Source organism: Canis aureus, chromosome 18, assembly GCF_053574225.1.
Source record: "Canis aureus isolate CA01 chromosome 18, VMU_Caureus_v.1.0, whole genome shotgun sequence".
Classification (NCBI taxonomy): Eukaryota; Metazoa; Chordata; class Mammalia; order Carnivora; family Canidae; genus Canis; species Canis aureus.
In genome coordinates this window covers 14680694-14699939 of record NC_135628.1, presented here as the reverse complement: position 1 = coordinate 14699939, position 19246 = coordinate 14680694, and the positions used below count along the sequence as shown (strand labels likewise).

General features: G+C 35.9%; 1 long non-coding RNA gene across 1 annotated transcript in view; it reads left to right on the top strand.

The window, feature by feature from the left end:
* The window catches only part of LOC144288270 (uncharacterized), a 95865-nt gene that overhangs the window by 52747 nt on the left and 23872 nt on the right, over window positions 1-19246 (top strand). The window contains exons 3-4 of the long non-coding RNA XR_013356237.1: window positions 6655-6806; window positions 15898-16076. This is a non-coding gene — a long non-coding RNA (uncharacterized LOC144288270). The remainder of the gene's footprint in view (window positions 1-6654; window positions 6807-15897; window positions 16077-19246) is intronic.

The following is a 19246-nucleotide window of genomic DNA, read 5'->3' as shown; positions in this document are numbered from 1 at the left end:
TGTTAAATGATTACCATAATAAGGTTACTTAACACCCACTACCTCACATAGTTATGATTTTTTTTCTTATGATGAGAACTTTTAGATCTACTCCCTTAGGAACTTTCAAATATACAATAAGGTATAGTTAATTATAGTCATTATGCTGTATATTACATTCCCAGAACTTATTTATCTTATAACTGGAAGTTTGCACCTTTTGACTACCTTCACTCATTACTCCATCTCCCACCCCCTTACCCTTGGCAATCACCAATCTGGTCTCTGTTACTATGAATTCGACTTTTTGCAGTTTCCATATATAAGTGAGATTATGCAGTACTTGTCTTTTTCTGCCTGACTTATTTCACTTAACAAAATACCCTCAAGATCCCTCCATGCTGTTGCAAGTGGTGGGATTTTCTTCTTTTCTATCACTGAATATTATGTATATATATATAATATGTGTATATATATATATAATATAGCACATTTTCTTGACTCATATATATGTGTGAGTAAAGAAATATATATCACATTTTCTTTATATATTTATATATTTCTTTTATATATATCACATTTTCTTTACATATATATATATATATATCACATTTTCTTTACTCATTCGCTTGTTAATGGACACCTAAGTTATCTACATGTTTTGATTATTGTAAATAATTCTACAGTGAACATGGAGGTGCAGTTATCTCTCTGAGATAGTGATTTCATTACCTTTGGATATATACCCAGTAGTGGAATTGTTGGATAATACAACAGTTCTCTTTTTCATTTTTTGAGGAATCTCTATACTGTTTCTTACATTGGCTGCACCAATTTATATTCCCACCAATAGTGCACAAGGGTTCCCTTTTCTCCACATCCTTGCCTTGTTATTTTTTGTCTTTTTTATAGTAGCCATTCAAACAGGTGTGAGGTGATATCTTTGCATTTCCCTGATGGTTAGCGATGTTGAACAGCTTTTTATGTACCTATTGACCATTTGTAATGGCTTCTTTGGAAAGCTGTCTATTCAATTCTTCTGCTCATTTTTTTACTGGGTTGTTTATTATTGTTGTTGTTTGCTATTGAATTGCATAAGTTTTTTTTTATATATTTTGGATATTAGACTAATTGGGTTGTAACATATGATTTTCAAATATTTTCTCCCATTTGGTATGCTGTCTTTACATTTTGTTGATGGCTTCTTTTGCTGTGCAAATTCTTTTTAGTTTGATGTATACTACCACCTGTTTATTTTTGTTTTTGTTGCCTACTGAGTGTGGAGTCTGACATGGGGCTCAATCTCATGACCTATGAGATCATAACCTGAGCCAAAATCAAGTTGGATGCTTAGCTGACTGAGCCACCCAGGTGCCCTCAACATCGTTTTTGAAAAGATTCTCCTTTTTCCATCGTATATTTTTGCCTCTTTTGTCAAAATTGATTAACCATACATGCTTGAGTTTATTTCTGGGCTCTCTATTCTGTTCCATTGACCTATATAATTTGTTTTAATGCAATACTATACTGTTTTGATTATTAGAGTTTTGTAGTATAGTTTGAAATCAAAAAGTGTGATGTCTCCAGCTTTGTTCTTCTTTTTCAATATTGCTTTGACTATTTGAATTCATTTTTGGTTCCATACAAATTTTAGGTTTGTTTGTTCCATTTCTGTAGAAAAAGCCATTGAAATTTTGATAGGGATTGCATTGTATCTGTAGATTGCTTTGGATACTATGGACATTTTTATATTATTAGGTCTTCTGATACATGAGCATGGAATGTCTTTTCATTTGTTTGTGTCTTCTTCAATTTCTTGCATCAATGTCTTCTGATGTGTCTTACAGCACATTTGTTTTTAAAAATTGAATTTGTGTTTATGGATTTATATTATCCAGTTTGCCCCACTTCTTATCACTTCCCACCTGAGCCATGAAGATGTTTCTCCTACATTAATTTTGTGAATCTCTGATAATTTTGACAGAAAAAAATCCTGAAAAGTCTAAAATCCCAGAATAATCCTAGAAGCAGATATTTTCCTTTCTGACATCACCTACATCACTTTGAGAGAATATAATCTCCAGGATTTAGTCCAAGAACTTAAGATAATAGAATTAACACATCACCTTAAGTTTCACTTTTATTTTTAGTGTTTTCTTCCATTTGTCAGTAAAATATGCGTGAAGCGGTAACATCTGTGTATAGATTTTTTTTAATGCATGTGGATGTCTAGTAACTCTAGTACCAGTTGTTAAAACAACTGTCTTTCCTCCATTGCCTTTGCTCCTCTGCTAAAGATCCGTTGACTATCTGTGGGTCTATTCTATTTCTGGGCTCTCTATTTTGTTCCATTGATATATTTGTCTATTCTTTTGCTAATGCCACAGTGTCTTGGTTACCATATATTTTATTTATTTATTTATTTATTTATTTATTTCCATAGATTTTAGTTAAGTTTTTTTTATTTTTTTATTTTTATTTATTTATTTATTTTTTATTTATGATAGTCTCACAGAGAGAGAGAGAGGTAGAGACACAGGCAGAGACACAGGCAGAGGGAGAAGCAGGCTCCATGCACCGGGAGCCCGATGTGGGATTCGATCCCGGGTCTCCAGGATCGCGCCCTGCGCCAAAGGCAGGCACCAAACCGCTGCGCCACCCAAGGATCCCAGATTTTAGTTAAGTTTTGAAGATAGTGTCAGCCCTTTGTTCTTCTCCTTCAATATTCTGCTGATTGTTCTGGGTTTTGTCTTCTCACATGAACTTTAGAGCAAATTATGAATATCCACAGAATAATTTACTGGAATTTTTGTTGGGATTACATTGAATCTGTAGATCATCTGGGATGAACTGAAATCTTGAAAATATTGAGTTTTCTTATCCATGACTATGGGATATTTCTCTAGCTTTTAAGTTCTTTGATATCTTTCATTGTTAGTTTTGTAGTTTTCCCCACATAATATATATTTTGTTAGATTTATACCTAAGCATTTCTTCCTGTCTATTTTTGGTGCTATTGTAAATGGTATTGTGCTTCTAATGTCAAAATTCATTTGTTCTTTGCTGGTATATGGGAATAAAATTAACTGGTATGTTAATCTTTTGTCCTGCTTGTCTGTTATAATTGAATATTAGTTCCAGGAGTTTTTTGTTGATTTGGGGGGATTTTTCCATATAGACAACAATACCATCTGTGGAAAAATAGTTTTATTTCTTTCTTTCAAGCTGTACACCTTTTGTTTCCTTTTCTTCTCATATTGCATTAACTAGGACTTTTAGTGTTTATAATCAAGGTGAGAGGAGATGTTCTTGCTTTATTCCTGATCTGAGTGGGAAAGCTTTCAGGTTCTCACCATAAGTATAACATTAACTGTAGGTTTTTTGTAGCTATCTTTATCAAGTTGAGGAAGTTCCTTTCTATTCCTAGTTTAGGTGGAGTTTTTATCATGAATAAGTATTGATTTTGTCAAATGATTTTCTGCATCTATTGATATGATCATGTATTTTGTCTTCTTTTTTTAATTTTTATTTATTTATTATAGTCATACAGAGAGAGAGAGAGGCAGAGACACAGGCAGAGGGAGAAGCAGGCTCCATGCACCGGGAGCCCGACGTGGGATTCGATCCCGGGTCTCCAGGATCGCGCCCTGGGCCAAAGGCAGGCCCCAAACCGCTGCGCCTCCCAAGGATCCCCTATTTTGTCTTCTTGATGTACTAGATTACATTAATTGATTTTTGAATATTGACTCAGCCTTGCATATCTGGAATAAATGTCATTTGGTTGTGGCATATAATTACTTTTACCATTGTTGAATCTGATTTTCTAAAATTTTGTTGAAGATTTTTGCATCTATGTTCATGAGAGATATTGGTGTGTAGTTTTATTTTCCTGTAATGTCTGTCTAGGTTTGGTATCAGTGTGACACTGGCCTTAAAGAATGAATTAAGAAGTACTTTCCCTGCTTCTATCTTCTAGTAAAGGCCATAGATAATTAGTACAAATTCTTCCTTAAATATTTAGTAGAATCTACCAATGGTGCTTTCTATTTTGGAAAGTTATTAATTATAGATTCAATTTCTTTAATAGATACAGGATTATTCATATCATCCAATTCTTCTTGTGTGAGTTTTAGCAGATTGTGTCTTTCAAGGATTTGGTTCATTTCATCTAGATGATCGAATTGATTGGCATAGAGTTGTTAAAAGTATTCCTTGACAATTCTTTTTAAAGTCTATAGGATCTTTTCTTTCACTTCTGATTTTATTCATTTGTGTATTATCTTTTTTTGTTAACTGGTCCAGCTAGGGATTTCTCAATTTTATTGATCTTTCTCAAAGAATCAATTTTTGGTTTCCTATTGTGAAAGTCATTGATTGTGGATTGAATTTTTATTATTTAATTTTCTTCTGCTTACTTTGAAATTAATTTACTCTACTTTTTCTAGTTTCCTAAGTTTGAAGTTTATGATTGATTTTTGATCTTTCTTCTTTTCTAATATATGTATTCAATTCTGTAGATTTCCAAGAACCATTTTTGCTGTATCCCACCAAAGTTGATAATTTTTTTCATTTTTATAAAAATTTTATTTTATTTTAGTTGAAAATATTTTAAAATCTTTCTTGAGATTTCTTCTTTTCCCATTGTTGTATTTATAATTGTGTTGTTTAATATACAAGTAGTTTGGAGTTTTCCAGCTTTCTGATATTGATTTCTATTTTAAGTTCATTATGCTCTAAGAGCAGATACGATATGATTTTTAATTTTTAAAATTTGTTAAAGTGTGTGTTATGGCTCAGAGTGTGGTCTATCTTTATAAATGATCTATGTGATCTATGTGAGCTTGAGAAGAACATGCATTCTGCTATTGTTGGATGAAGTAGTCTACAGATGGTAATTATATCCACTCGATTAGAGATGTTGTTAAATTTACCTATTTTCTACTTGCTGGGTATGTCCATTTCCAATAAAAGGATGTGAAATCTTCAACTGTAGTAGTGAATTCATCTATTTCTCCTTGCAGTTCTATCTCGTTTTGGCTCACATATTTTGATACTGTTGTTAAACACATATATTAAGGATTTTCATGTGTTTTTGTTTCTATTTCCTGTTTTCTGCTGGTTGTTTTTTTTTTTTAATGTAACTTTAGTGTTTATCATCAATTCTCATTTAAGTCTCTTTGTCCTTTCTCTATGCGGTGGGATAATTTATTTTGCTTGCCTTCTCCTTCATTGCCTTGATTCCTAATAATATCCATTCTGCTCCTCACTGTCTCCAGCTAATGGGTTCACATACTAGATGTGGATATGGGGCTCTTGATACTCACAGTAGGAAGCTTTATTTCTATGCCTTCAAGTACTCTTGGCTGGCATCTGTCCCCACGTTGCAATCAAGTCCCCTCTAGTCATGGTTCCCTGATGATATACCTGCCTAGGACAGGAGTGATCCCTGAGACACCCACCCCCTTCTTTGATTAGTGCAATTACTACTAGTTTTTAGAGGTAAGAAAAAGGCAGCAATGTGTTTGGTTCATAATAGCTCATGTTTGCCTCTCCCCTGCAGCCCCTGTTCCCCTGAGTTGGAGCATGTTTCCGAAGAAGTTTTCAAGACCTTCTCTTTTCATTCCTGTTCTGTGTCCCATTAGGTCCTGTCTCAAGTTGATATGCATATCAATGCTCAATTAGTGTTATTACATCTTTTAATAATAATTATGGAAAATACTGTCTTTATTTTTTTAAATCACTGCTTAAATGCAGAATTATCATGATCTTTCTAGGGAGGTTCCTTCCCTTCCATTTCAATTATTATCATTATTATTATGTAAAATAATGGCTACCTATTTGACTGAAGACATTTCCTGATTTGACTTATTTTTGTGGTTGTACTTCATTCTGGAATGAAATCATAGCTTCCCTCTGGGAAGCATAAGAATAAGAGAGTTTTGGTCACAGACAATAGAAACCAATTCTCAATAATTTGAGCAAAAAATAATTTATTGGCAGGATCCTCCATGGTTAATAGAATGGAAAAAAGCCTGAACAGAGAGTATCAGGCTTAAAAGTTCATGGAAACCAAGGCTACTCTCTGGCTATGAACACTAGGAATTACTGACAGTCAAACCACACTGCTGCTGCTGGAATAAATGAACTCCAACTACATTTTTCCATCCTTGATCACTCAGCTCAAAATTCAGTGTCCCTGAATGAGAGCGTTAGCTTGGTTTGAGAAGGTCAGGCTGGGCATGGTGATTTACAACCTTATTAATATTGCATACCACAGGGAAAAGAAGGTTCCCTAAAAGGAAAACAGTGCAATTAACAGAATAAAAATGAGGGGAGACAGAGTTGCAGAAAACAGCAAAAGACCAATGAAAGTTGTAACTTGGTGTTTCAATTTTAACTGGAAGGAGCCATGGTGTATTGTCTTTCTGAATAATCAGGAGCAACGAGTGAAGGGCTGACACTATTCACTATTCAGGCATCCTTCTCATTGTCCAGTTATACAGGCAAATAACATTTTCCAACAACTTGGAATTCTTTACCTACAATTAATGCTACCAGTGGACATACATCTTGCACTCTATTTTATGAGTGCACTTTCTAGTGACCTTTTATACTTGTTTTGGAGTTGTTACACATTCAAAGGGAATCTTTACTATATCTATGTTTGTAATATAGGATCCACCATCTGTGATACCAGTAATCAATGAGATCCTCAGATCATTGGATCAGATGCCCAGGAATGGACACAAATACTTGAAGCATCTCTTCTCTTCCTTCAGGACAAATGTCACCTCTTCAGAAAGTCCTCCTCACATCATGGCATCAAAGTAGGTCATCTTATCTATTTTCACTTGTTTAACTCCTTAGTAGCCTTTATAACAAACTGAAATTATATTGCTTATTTGTTTACTTGTTTGTCTTCAAGCTCCCTCCATGAAAGCAGATACCATGCCCTTCTCACTCACATTGTATCCCTAGCACTTAGCACAGGACTCTGAATATATGAGATGCTTATGTTAACTGAATGAATGGATGGATGGATGGATGCATTAATGAAGTAGGAATACACACACACACACACACATATATACATATATATACATATATATATATATATATATAATTTCACCTTTTTTCCTAGTAAATGAGTTTTAGTCTTTAGTTTATGGTTTTAGTCTTTTAGTTTAGTTTTAATCTTTAGTTTATGGTTCAAAGCAAAGAAGAACAATGTCCTTTACAATCCAGTTTTAACAGCCAGTTGTTAGTTTTTAGGTAAAACACTTTCTTTTTTCCAAAGGATTAATGCATAAAACTGTTGGTTGAACTTGAGTTCCTAGTGTCTAATGCAGGATTTAAAACACTTAAATCTCTATGCTTTATAAGCAGCTATCCAGTTCTTTATAGCCCTCATTCTTTTCTCCTTCTAAATGCCTTAATACTGACTTCTACAAAAAGTAACACAATGAAATAATTTTGACAGGTTTTTTTTAACTATACTGCACTGATCAAAGTAAAAGTAAAATTTTCTGACATCTTGGAAGAGTGATATGTATTATACGCTATCCATTGCTTACAGAAAATAATTATTACGACTTTGGTCCCACCCAATTACTGTCTCAGGATATTTCCATAGATAAGGTGAAAATTGCACACTAGAATTGAAATGGCATTGTTTGACATTTCAGGAAGCTGACAATATTTTTAAAAATTATAGTGGCAAGGTAATGCACATAACTGCATTTCCAACTACTCACTTTACTAGAATATATTGCACTCAACACATAAAATAGAGACCTGGTGGGATGACAGAGGAGCATCACTAAACTATATAGTAAGTGATTTCAACTTTGGTAGTATACTCTCGTGTTAAGTAACCCAAAGAGGTGCAAATACAAAATTGTAGGGCAAATTGTAAATTAATTGTTTTACAGATGGTATCTTTTATTAAAAAGTGACTGGCTACAAAACTTCCACCTTTTCAAAGGCTTATTAACTAATATATATTTAGGTAATAAGTTACCAACCTGCTTGAGAGGAAACTTGTAAATGAGAGAGAAAAACTATCAACTAACTTCTTAAAAAAAACAATCAAGGTCTGGAGTTAAATGTTATTCATTCCTCTACTCAAGTAACATTATTGGATATGAGGTGTTATTAGTATCAAAAATCAGATATAGGGACAAGTCATGAGTTATGAATGTCATAGGCACTCATGAAAAACTTGGGCTATAAATTCAGGGATACTACTGAATCATAACCAAAATTGTGTAGTAAGTCAGTAGTAAGATTTTGTTTCATCTCGTTGGAGAAAGATAAGGCATACCAGGCTGTGTCCCTCTAAGACCCAACTCAGATTTGTTAGAGATTAAAAGAAGCCATTCAGATGGAGTTGCTTGAGCTCTACCAGGACTTCACAGACCTTTTAGTGACAAGGAAATCTGGATTGTAGATATTTCAAACCCATATGGCGTGCATTCTTCTTCTTTTTCTCCTTTAGCATCCGATGAAAAGTTAGCCCATCTGTCACTAAGCCTACCTATCTATTTCCTTGTTTGTTTGTTTAGTAATACTGCAGGTTGTTTCCCCTTAAGGGCAAAAGTAAAACAAGGATGACACTATCATCCCAGTCATTTGGTACTATTTTACCAGCACTGCCCAATGAAAGAAATTAGAGAAGAAAAAGGAAATAGAAAGGCACCTGGGTGGCTCAGTATGTTAAGTGACTACCTTCAGCTCAGTTCATGATCCCAAGGTCCTGGGATGGAGCCCTGCATCAGGCTCCATGCTCTGTGGAGAGTCTGCCTCTGCCTCTCCCCCAGCTCATGTTCTCCCTTACTCTCTCTCTCTTTCAAATAAATAAATAAAATCTTTTTTTAAAAAAAAGAAAGTAAAAGGAAATAGAAAAAAATCTGAAAATAAAGCAAATTTAAGTTTTGAGTTTTATTGTTTTATTTTGGTTTTGCTGTTGATTTAATGGTTTACTAGGAGTACCTAGGGAAGTAAACAACAAAGACAAAACCCACAAAAAATATTACAGTTGATTAGAGAATTTTATAAGTTGTTTATAAAATAGATCTATAAGAAACTGATACTTTTCTATATATAAGCAACAGTCATTACACCTTCCTTAGTGCATTATATATACATTCAATATAAGTTGAAATCTGGGGCTTTTGGTGAAATTATGGCCAGAATTCCCATGAGGAGTTGAGATGAAGACATACTCTCCTTGTATGGGAACAGGAACTTAATTAACATTTAATTAACATTATTTCCCCCCTCAACTTAATAAATAACATCTTTTTTTACAATTTTTTATATATATACACATATATGCATACAATTACACACACATACATATATTCCCCTGCTTACCATTATAGTGCTGTATAGAGCTATACAACTCTTAAATTGAATACTTATAATCAGACCTACATCTTTCCATCTTTGCATGCTCAATGCTTAGCACCATGAATTGCACATAGTAGGCCATTAATGAATGTTTGGTGCGTTGAAATAATTGGAAAATGTTATTGTGAAGATTTTTCTTCCTATGACACCAAGAGGGAGCTGTAAGCAACCATTTTGCAGTGAGTCCCATACAAGGATATTACTATAACTACTTTTTTGCATGGTTTAGAGAGATACAGTCTTCAGAGTAATAGGATAAGCAGTTTGGGACTTCAAGCTTTCCTCATATACATCTAGGATCCCACAGAGCCATTTTTACTATGTACTACTTGTACTGAGGTATACTTTTAATAACCATTCAGATGCCCTACATTAGTCATAAGAAAGTTTTATAACTTTGCAAAAACTTGTCATCTGCTGTCTTTTCCATTTCTATCAGGCTTTACAAAGCATGTGGTTTGGAGAGGGCACACATCTTGCATAATTGTTTTCTTTGGGTCCTTTTATTCCTAGCTAATTGAATTAGAATGTCTGTTATATCATTTAGGATTGTATTCAGTTACAAAGAGCATGAAATGTGAATAACGGATTTATTTGTCTCATAGGAGAGTAGAAGTCCAAGGGTAAGGCTTTCTGGGCTGACATTGTAGCTGAGCAATGTCATCAAGAATTCAAGGTTTTTTTCTTTTTCTTTTTTTTTTAAGATTTTATTTATTTATTCATGAGAGACAGAGAGAGAGACAGAGAGAGAAAGAGGCAGAGACACAGGCAGAGGGAGAAGCAGGCCCCATGCAGAGAGCCTGACATGGGACTTGATCCCGGGTCTCCAGGATCACACCCTGGGCCGAAGGTGGCGCTAAACCACTGAGACACCAGGGCTGGTCTCAAGTTTTTTTCTATCTTCTTGCTCTGCTGTCTTTAGTATGTGGCTTTTACCCTGAGATCACAAGATTATGGATTTACTTCTAAACATGGTTTTGTTTCAGGCAAAAAAGAAAGAGAAGAGGATAAGGGATGGCAAAGGGTTTAAGAAATATGCCATCTGAGTCTGATCCTTTTAAAAAAACTTTCAAAAAAAAAACAAAACTTTCCAAGACATCTAATTCATAGGCTTCATCTTAGAAGTCATTGGCCAGAAATGGGGCACGTGGTCACCACAGCTGCTGGCAGGCTGGCCGTGTGAGTGTTTTTCATTTTCCCACTTTGATTGTAGAGGAATGGCCTTTGGATGGACAATGCACTTTAACTGCCCTTCCTATGTTTGGGTCTGAAGACATATTTGCTAAGGATTAAAAAAGGACAAAGGTAGAAAAAGTGAAGAACATATGTTTCTTCCTATGTGATATGTAAAATCTAAGAAGCTTAGAATGGCTAACATGTATGAAGACACCAGAGAGACTTATCCTGGGTCATACTATATATCAAACTGTAAGATTACTGAGAGATAAGCTCAGAGAACTAACAGGAAAAACAGAAAGTGTGCAAATCAATGTCTTTTCTCCTCTAGTAAAAGTCCCATTGAGTCCCTTGATGGTTGTGAAACTGTGGAATTGTGTTGGGCAGGGGCAGAAGTAATGGAAGGGGACAAATGACGTTCAGCTTGGAAAGTCATTGTAAAAATCTCTTTCTCTTTTCAAAACAGGCTTCACCGAGGCCTTCACCTAGGAAGAAAGGAGGAGGGAATGAGCTCACTCTGGCATAACCCATCTGTACCATAAGCCAACTACTTTTCTAAAGGCCTGGTGTTTACTAATTCACATAATTCTCAGGGCAACTCTTGGGAAACAGACACATTATCCCCATTTTACAGACAAAGGACAGGTTTCTACAAGTAAACTAAGAACCCTGCTTGTGACCTCACACATGGCAAGTGACAGAGCCAGCACTTGCCATCAGGTGGTCTTGGTTCCAGAACCTGTGCTGACAACCACCACCCTCTACTCCACCAAATCTCCTACTGTTCTGTTTGGCAAACACACCGTATTACTTCTCTTTGCTCAATACTGCCAAGAGGACCCCTTTATCTACAGAATAAATCCTGGTAGCCATTACACCTTGAAGTCTAGGAAAAACACACTTCTGTCTGTGGTGACAGGAAAAGGATGTCCAGCCATTTAATGACATGAGCTAGAAGGCTTTTGGCTGGACATTAAGGAAGTAGGGGTCTGCTCACTCCAGCTCTCACCGTGAACATTTCCATTTTCTGAGTCCCCCTCTTCTCCTTTGTAAAAACGTAGCTATAGGAGGAAATGGTTTTGTGGTTTTGACGTTGTGTGATCTGTTAGTTGATACCTGCCTGAAGACATTGGAGACACACTTCAGTTATGGCAGACAGATACATAATTTATCCTGCAAACATATGCACAAACACACACTCTGCATCTCCAGCAAAACAATTCATCCCTATCCAGATCTATAGATGCAATATTTAACAAATGTTTGTACAACATGGAATTTGGTGAATCTCAGATTTTCCAATTCTAAGCTGTCATTGAAACTTGATAAGAGGTGGAGGCCTTTTTTAAACAAATAGAGTTATACTTTAGGTATATGGTTCTTCACCTTCTTATGAAGTGGCTACTATTTGAGAGACATAAAATGTCATTAGATCCCTTCCTGAGAATACATGTGTGGACACATACATTTTTCATAAAAACATCAAAGTTCATTCAAAATTTCCAAGGTAAGGACTTCTACTTCTGCTTTATGTGTTTTATAAAATTACATATTTTGTTTCTGAGAAGGTAAAATTTTGGATTTCCGTCTTTTCTCTCCTCTCAAGCAAATTTTCACATTCACCCTGTACCCACATATGTTTTAAGTGTAATCAGCATAGCAATACATATGTTGAAAAATATTGTTTTGTTAGGCTATAATCCAAATTAAAGAGTAATATAAAAAGGGGGAATTTTATTGCAATATTTATTCTCAACCCTATTAAAATAACTACTTGCCTTACTCATAGAATTATGATTTTTACTATCACTTTACTCAGTCTTCTCTCCACATTTAGCATGTTAGTCTGCCAGTTTCCAATTAATAATCATTAAATGGTTTATTATTTTTCATTATAATATTAATACTTTTCCATGAATCAAGGTTTGGTACATAAAATTTATATCTGTGTTTGTAATTTATTCAAAATTCTACCAAATGTTTCATAAGTATCAGTCATATATACTTATGCTCTCTATGGCATAATATAACATAGCATTTGTTAGTCAAGATGTGAAGAACCACAGAGCTGAAAAATATAAAACAGCAACTAAAAATTGAGTTTATTGTTTGCCTGGTATATTAATTTGCTAGAGTTGCCATTACCAAGCACCACAGACTCAGTGGCTTAACCAACAAAATTTTATTTTTTCACCGATCTGGAGGGTAGGAGCTCAAGGGCAAGGTGTCAGCAGGGTTAGGTTTCTTCTGAGCCCTCTCTCCTTGGCCTATAGATGGCCTTCTTCTTTCTGGCCTATAGATGGCCTTCTTCTTTCTGTACCCTCACATGGTCTTTCCCTCTGCCCCTTATTTATAATTACCTCTTTAAGCAGCCTATATCCAAATATTGTCATATTCTGAGGTATTGGGGGTTAAGACATCAGCATATGGTTTTTTGGAAGGGCACAGTCAGCCCATAATACATGGAGATGGAGAGACTGTGCCATTCACTAGAGAATTTGGTGAGCCTCTGTGACTGAAGTGGAAAGGCAGGATTCTGAAGAGCATCATTCAAGTTGTTAAGGAGAGGACTCTGATTATCCTTTGGGATGAGTTTACACTGCTCTGGTTCACGGCATAAAGTCACAGGCACAGCTCCCAAAGGTGAGCCATATAACCCATAGGGTCTCTGGGTCATGGCTTAGGCACTTGCACATGCATATGTTCAAGACTCAGCAGATTTCTCTCTTCAACATATTAATATAAGTTTGTAATTTCCTAATGCTTGGAAAGCTCCTGCCAAAACAAACTATCAAGATAACTTGAGGAAAAAAGTAAATAATCCTATTGTTTTTCTCTACAGTTAAATCATGTAGAAGACAGGAGAATCAACTTAAAGACCAGCTCAGTTTCCCATATCAGCTCTCCTGGACCCTGATAAATTGTCTTCCTTTTTTTTTTTTTAAAGGATTGTTTAGTTTCAGAATGAAAGTTCATTGCATTGTACATAGAAATATTTCCACCTTACACTAATTAGGACTTTGGGGTGGAGACTCTATAACCAATATGAATGAAAAAAAAATGTTTTGTTCTCATAGGATTTGTCAATTTTCTTTTGTTTGCTCCAAAAAACTTTCATCCTAATTGAAAGCTTAAAATGTCATAGGACATTCATTTTGCAAGACAGAAAACAAAGGTGTAAGGTAAGGATCAGATCCATTCAGGATGTCAATTAAAACATAAGGAATATGGTCTTCAGGCTTGAGTACTACCTGGTTTTTTCTCATTCCCTAAACTCTGGTGTACATGTCACAATAGTGGACAAGAGGGTTTCTGTTGTACTATTTGCAAAATCTTTGAGTCAAAAGGATGACAAATCTTTTAGGAAATTTTAGGTGGTAAGAGGTATCCATCTATAGGATAGCCAAAAATTGATCTTGCTCATTTCTCTATCCCTAGCTGCCTCCATAAGGACAGTGAATGATCGGCAAATATTTATTTAGTGATCGAATTCTGGACTTACTGCACATACCTGGCCAGTAACAGTAGGCATCAATGATGTTTCCATCTTAAAGGAAAAGGGATAGAGATGCAGAGATAGAAGTACATGGCATTCAAAGCAAAAAGAATTTTATCCTAAAGTCAGTATATGACAGTATATGACTATTTTTTTAAAAGATTTTATTTATTTATTCATGAGACAGAGAGAGAGAGAGAGAGAGGCAGAGACACAGGCAGAGGGAGAAGCAGGCTCCATGCAGGGAGCCTAACACGGGACTCAATCCCAGGTCTCCAGGATCACATCCTGGGCTGAAGACGGCGCTAAACCGCTGAGCCACCCGGGCTGCCCAGTATCTGAGTATCTGCTAATTAACCAGTCAGTGGGCAAGCAGAGCTGGTGAAAGAGTCTTGCTCTTATTGATGTTTGAAATTAGTAAGTTCTTTTATTTTTCATAAAACATTTTTTGACCAGATAAGTTAGTATCGTTACCACCGACACTTTCCCAGTCTAAAGTGTTTTGGTATACATGCAGCTTTCATGCTCATACTTCTGAATCAAATCTTCTGTCTTTTTATTTCTGTACAAGTACTTGAAATGCCTTGAGCGGAGATGTTTGATAGGTCTTTAAAAGGCCAGCCAGGGTCAATCGGGCTCTGAATCTCAATGTGGGTAACTTGCTTGCTAAGGGAGTCAGGTGCTTTACCAGTGAGCAACTAAGAACTATGAGCCCCCAGGACAAAGGTTTGCAAGCAGGAATCAAGACCAATTTTCTCAGCTTATCAGAGTCTTGATGCTGTTAGAGGAAATCCGGGAATAGGGTAAAATAGTAAAGATAAAATCAAGATGGAAATTCACGAAGATGTGAAGCAGATTTCATTTGAGCCCCCAGGCGATGGTCTCTGGAATTACCCTGTTCTGTGGACAGATTTTATTTCTTTGTTTTGGCATGTTTTAGCTCTCTGACCTCCACCTCAGATTCTTCCAAATCTGGTTGCTATGACAACTCATAGATTTTTTTTTTTTTTTTTTTTTTTTTTTTAGTCTGGGTTGGAGGGGAGAGGAAGGATCCAACCCAGCCCGCTGCAATCCACCTCATCTCAGATCCTGAGGGCCCCTGCTCCACTTCTCCAGCCCATTCTGGCACATGAGAAAGGCAATGAGTGAGCAAACACAACCAATCAGAACAACAGCTCCCCAGTGCTCTGCTAGCGCCCTTGAAGCCCTTCATTGGAAAGATAGCTTCAATAGAATTGGAAATTAGTATGTCAGTAGCATATCCAGGGCTCCCAGTTTGGGGCAATGCTGGCTTTAAATATTCAAATATTTAAAGTTTTGAATTGGGTCTATTTAAGATGGATCTTGGCCTGGTTGCATTTCAAGGCTATAAGTAGTGGGAAACTGCCTACCCTTAACCTGTCAAGAGTCACAACTTATAAAAAGAAATAAGCAGTTTGAATCATCAGAAAAAAAAAATTAAATTTTCTTCCTTTTCTCAGGTAACCCATGAATTTTCAATGGCAGAAGTGAATATTTGGCTCTCTCTCTCTCCCTCTCTCTCTCTCTCTTTTTACTTTGTTTGTTTGCTGGTTACTTTGGAGTTTGCTGTGATCCCACTCAGCAGTTAATTTATTTCAGGTAGTCCCAATCTGCACGTGTGATTCTGAGCATGCAGTGTTCATGTTTGCACTCACCATAGCAACTGAAAGGAATGTATCTATTAGTGAGAGATACTTGTCCCCTCTTGTTCATATTTCTTTATAGCAGAGATTTTTCTCTACCTTCTCTATATGGAGAATGTGAAAGCTGATGTTTCTAAACTGCTGAGCTACCTCTTACTCACTCTTTTCCAGTGTAGGAATGACTTTTCTGAGGGGTGAAATTAATGACATTCTGACATCTATTCGGCCATGCTAACATGAGGTCTGGTTCTTGACATGGACAAGACAACAGAGAGCCTTCTCTTTCTGGTTCTGTCCCATTCTGATGGTGCCTGAGATTTCAGGACAGACTGTGCTCCTCAGCATACTGGGTAAGTGAGCTCTGAGTCTGTTCAGAGATAAGTCGTTCTGCAAGTTTGTGCCAAGTTCTATTTTGGCCTGAATTTAGGAGAACATAAGAGATATCCTTTATGTTCCTGGATGTTACCATTTGAACATTACCCGAGGAACTCTATGCTTTATAGGAGTTAATCAGATTTTCACGAATGATGATGTTTGCTCTACACTTGGCTGCTCTACTTTATTGGTTCTCTAGCGGGTAGGATCTGGCTGGAAGGAGGCCTCAATCTTCATTAGAACATAATTATTTCTGAGAGTCCTCAGAAATAGTGTCTTATCTCCCAAAAAGTCAAAACACTTCTGGAGATATCTTCAATGGAATGTGAGATTTGGCTGCAATTCTCCATTCATTAAAATTGGAGGAAAGGAATGGTTGCTCAAACCTGGAAAAAATAAAATTTGATTAGACAGTGTGTAGAAGCCTTCGTAAAATTTGCTACTTTCTGAGAACCACTCATATGTTTTATTAATAGAATTGGACAGCGATTCTGGAGGTGCTACTTATTATTTATAAGGCATATTCAAATACACCTGAATTGTCAAGGCTTCTGATGCTGGTAGTAAAAGGTTATGGGATGAAAATGATTATTAGAAAAAAGTAGGGAATGAATTTTTTTGTGAAGAACCTTTGCATCAGCAGAAACTTCTATTTTCTGACTTTTTTTTTTTTGCAGTAGTTCTTTGTGTTTAAAATCTAAATTTTTGTTCTATCCCTACCTGTAATTTGGGTAGTGTTTAATATTTGGGATCATCCTATTCTGGGAGATTGTTATATTGTCTTCAATGCAGTTTCTTTAAAGGACAGGGAAGGTTGGCACAGTGGTCAATATGTCTTATTTTGCTTTTATTTTACCAGGATCCTTCACTTTCCCCTCTTATTTTTTTCTTTCCTTTCACTGCATGCCTCCAAGGCACACCACACCTGTTCTACACAACCAGTTCTTTCTCAGAAGCAATGCTTCTCCAGGGCTTCTACTTTTGGTTTCATAACAGCTCAAGAATGGAATGTAAGAGAAAGAATCATCCATGGTCCATGGCTAGAATCAGCATGTAAAGTATCTCCTGTAGATAACACTATGCCAGGCTTGTTGGCAGAAGACACATTACACCAGAGCCTTCTCATGGATCATCATAGGAATTTTTTAAAAATAAATTATTGGAAATAAGTATCAGTTATTTGCATTGAATTTTGCATTGTGCCTAACATTATTTTACTACACTTGAAATCCACTACCTAAGACATTCATATGTTGCATTGTATTTGTCGGGGATCTGAGATACTATTTTTTGGTTTTCCCCTCTGTACAACTCATATTCTAAAAGTTTGTTTGCTTACTTCTGCTTGCTAAGTGTGCAATGTAGGTTAAATATATTTCAAGGAATAGAGCTCTGGATGGTCCCAACTCTACCAGACATACAAGATTGGATATTTCAGGAAGGTGACATGGAAGTAGCAAAGGTTCCCAAATGTAGTATTATTTCTATATTACAGTTTGGAATAATTTATCATCTTTTCTACCTTAGAATGGAAACAAGAGCTGCGTTATAGGAATTGAATTCTTTTTCATTATTTCTTTTATTTATTCGATGAATACTGTACACATGTGCTCCTCTTGAGCAATTTATTAGAATATGATCTTCTTTCAAACAAAAGATAATTAGAAGAAATTCAGTAAAAGGACAGCCAATAAGGATTTAATATTTTTAAATTATACAGCTAGGACTAAAACAATATGGAACATGGGTTAAAAATCACATGTAAGTAAGGAGACAAAGTAAGGAGAATACAATTTTTTAAATGTGTGAAGAAGGGGCAGATAACAAGGAAAATAGAATAACCTTACTGACTGGCATATAAATCTTAGATGGAGTCAACAGATGCTATTTGAAATTGAACATTAGAGAGTAAAAGGATAAGAAAGAAAAAATAAGATTAAGAGCAGCACAAGTAGTGTTCATACAATGGGAACCTTCACACTAAAAATAGATGTTTTCCTAAGTACCAAAGGTAGCTGAGCTAAAGCCCAGGAGACAAATAAGGCATAGAACTGAGACTGATTTGATTTTAAATTTAATGTACCTTTAATAAAATTTCCCATGAGTTTTTAATTTTTTATAGCTTATCAAGTTGATGTCAAATTTTATACAGAAAAATAAATTCAAGGATAGATAGGGCTCTGAGCAGAGATTGGCCTCATCAGATATTAAAACATACTACAAAGCTTCTATAATTAGCACAGTGCAGGCCTGGCTCATAAATATGTAATAAAACAGACAAGAGTTCAGCAAACTACAGCTTATAGGCCAGGAGAGATACACCACCTGCCTTTGTAAATGAGGAGAGAGATAAACACAGACACACCCTGTCATCTGAATATTCTCTGTGACCACTGCTGTCCTGTAGCAACTATACTGAGTAGTATCAATGGAGTGCACGGGGTTCACAAAGTCAAAGTCAAAAATCTTTACGACTTAGTCTTTCACAGAAAAAGTTCCCTTATATGACTTTAGTGTTTTGTTTTTTTAAATAAATGACATTGGAAAAATGAGTAACCATTCAGAAAAAGATAAAGAGAGATCCATTCAATGTATGTACGTAGAAACTCCAAATACAGCAGAAATCTCAATTAAGAAGAAGTTCCACAAACCTATGCAAGTATTGGAAGAAAGCGCAGATGAATCCCTGCCCAACTTGGGTATAAGAAAGATTTTCTAATTATGACTGAAACTTCAGATACATAAAAGATTGTTTAAATTTGGCTGCGTAGGGAACCCTGGGTGGCGCAGCGGTTTGGCGCCTGCCTTTGGCCCAGGGCGCGGTCCTGGAGACCCGGGATCGAATTCCAAGTTGGGCTCCTGGTGCATGGAGCCTGCTCCTCCCTCTGCTTGTGTCTCTGCCTCTCTCTCTCTGCCTCTCTCTCTCTCTCTCTCTCTCTGACTATCATAAATAAATAAAAAATTAAAAAAAAAGTTTGGCTGCGTAAAAACAAAAGAAGTTTGCAAGACAAAAACATAATAAGCAAACTCAGAGACAAATGACAAATTAAAACCAAGTATTTGCAGCCTATAATGCAGCTAAAGGTATATGGTCGGTCCCTCTTTGATAAATAACTTCCAAAAAATGAATTTTTAAAAATCCCCC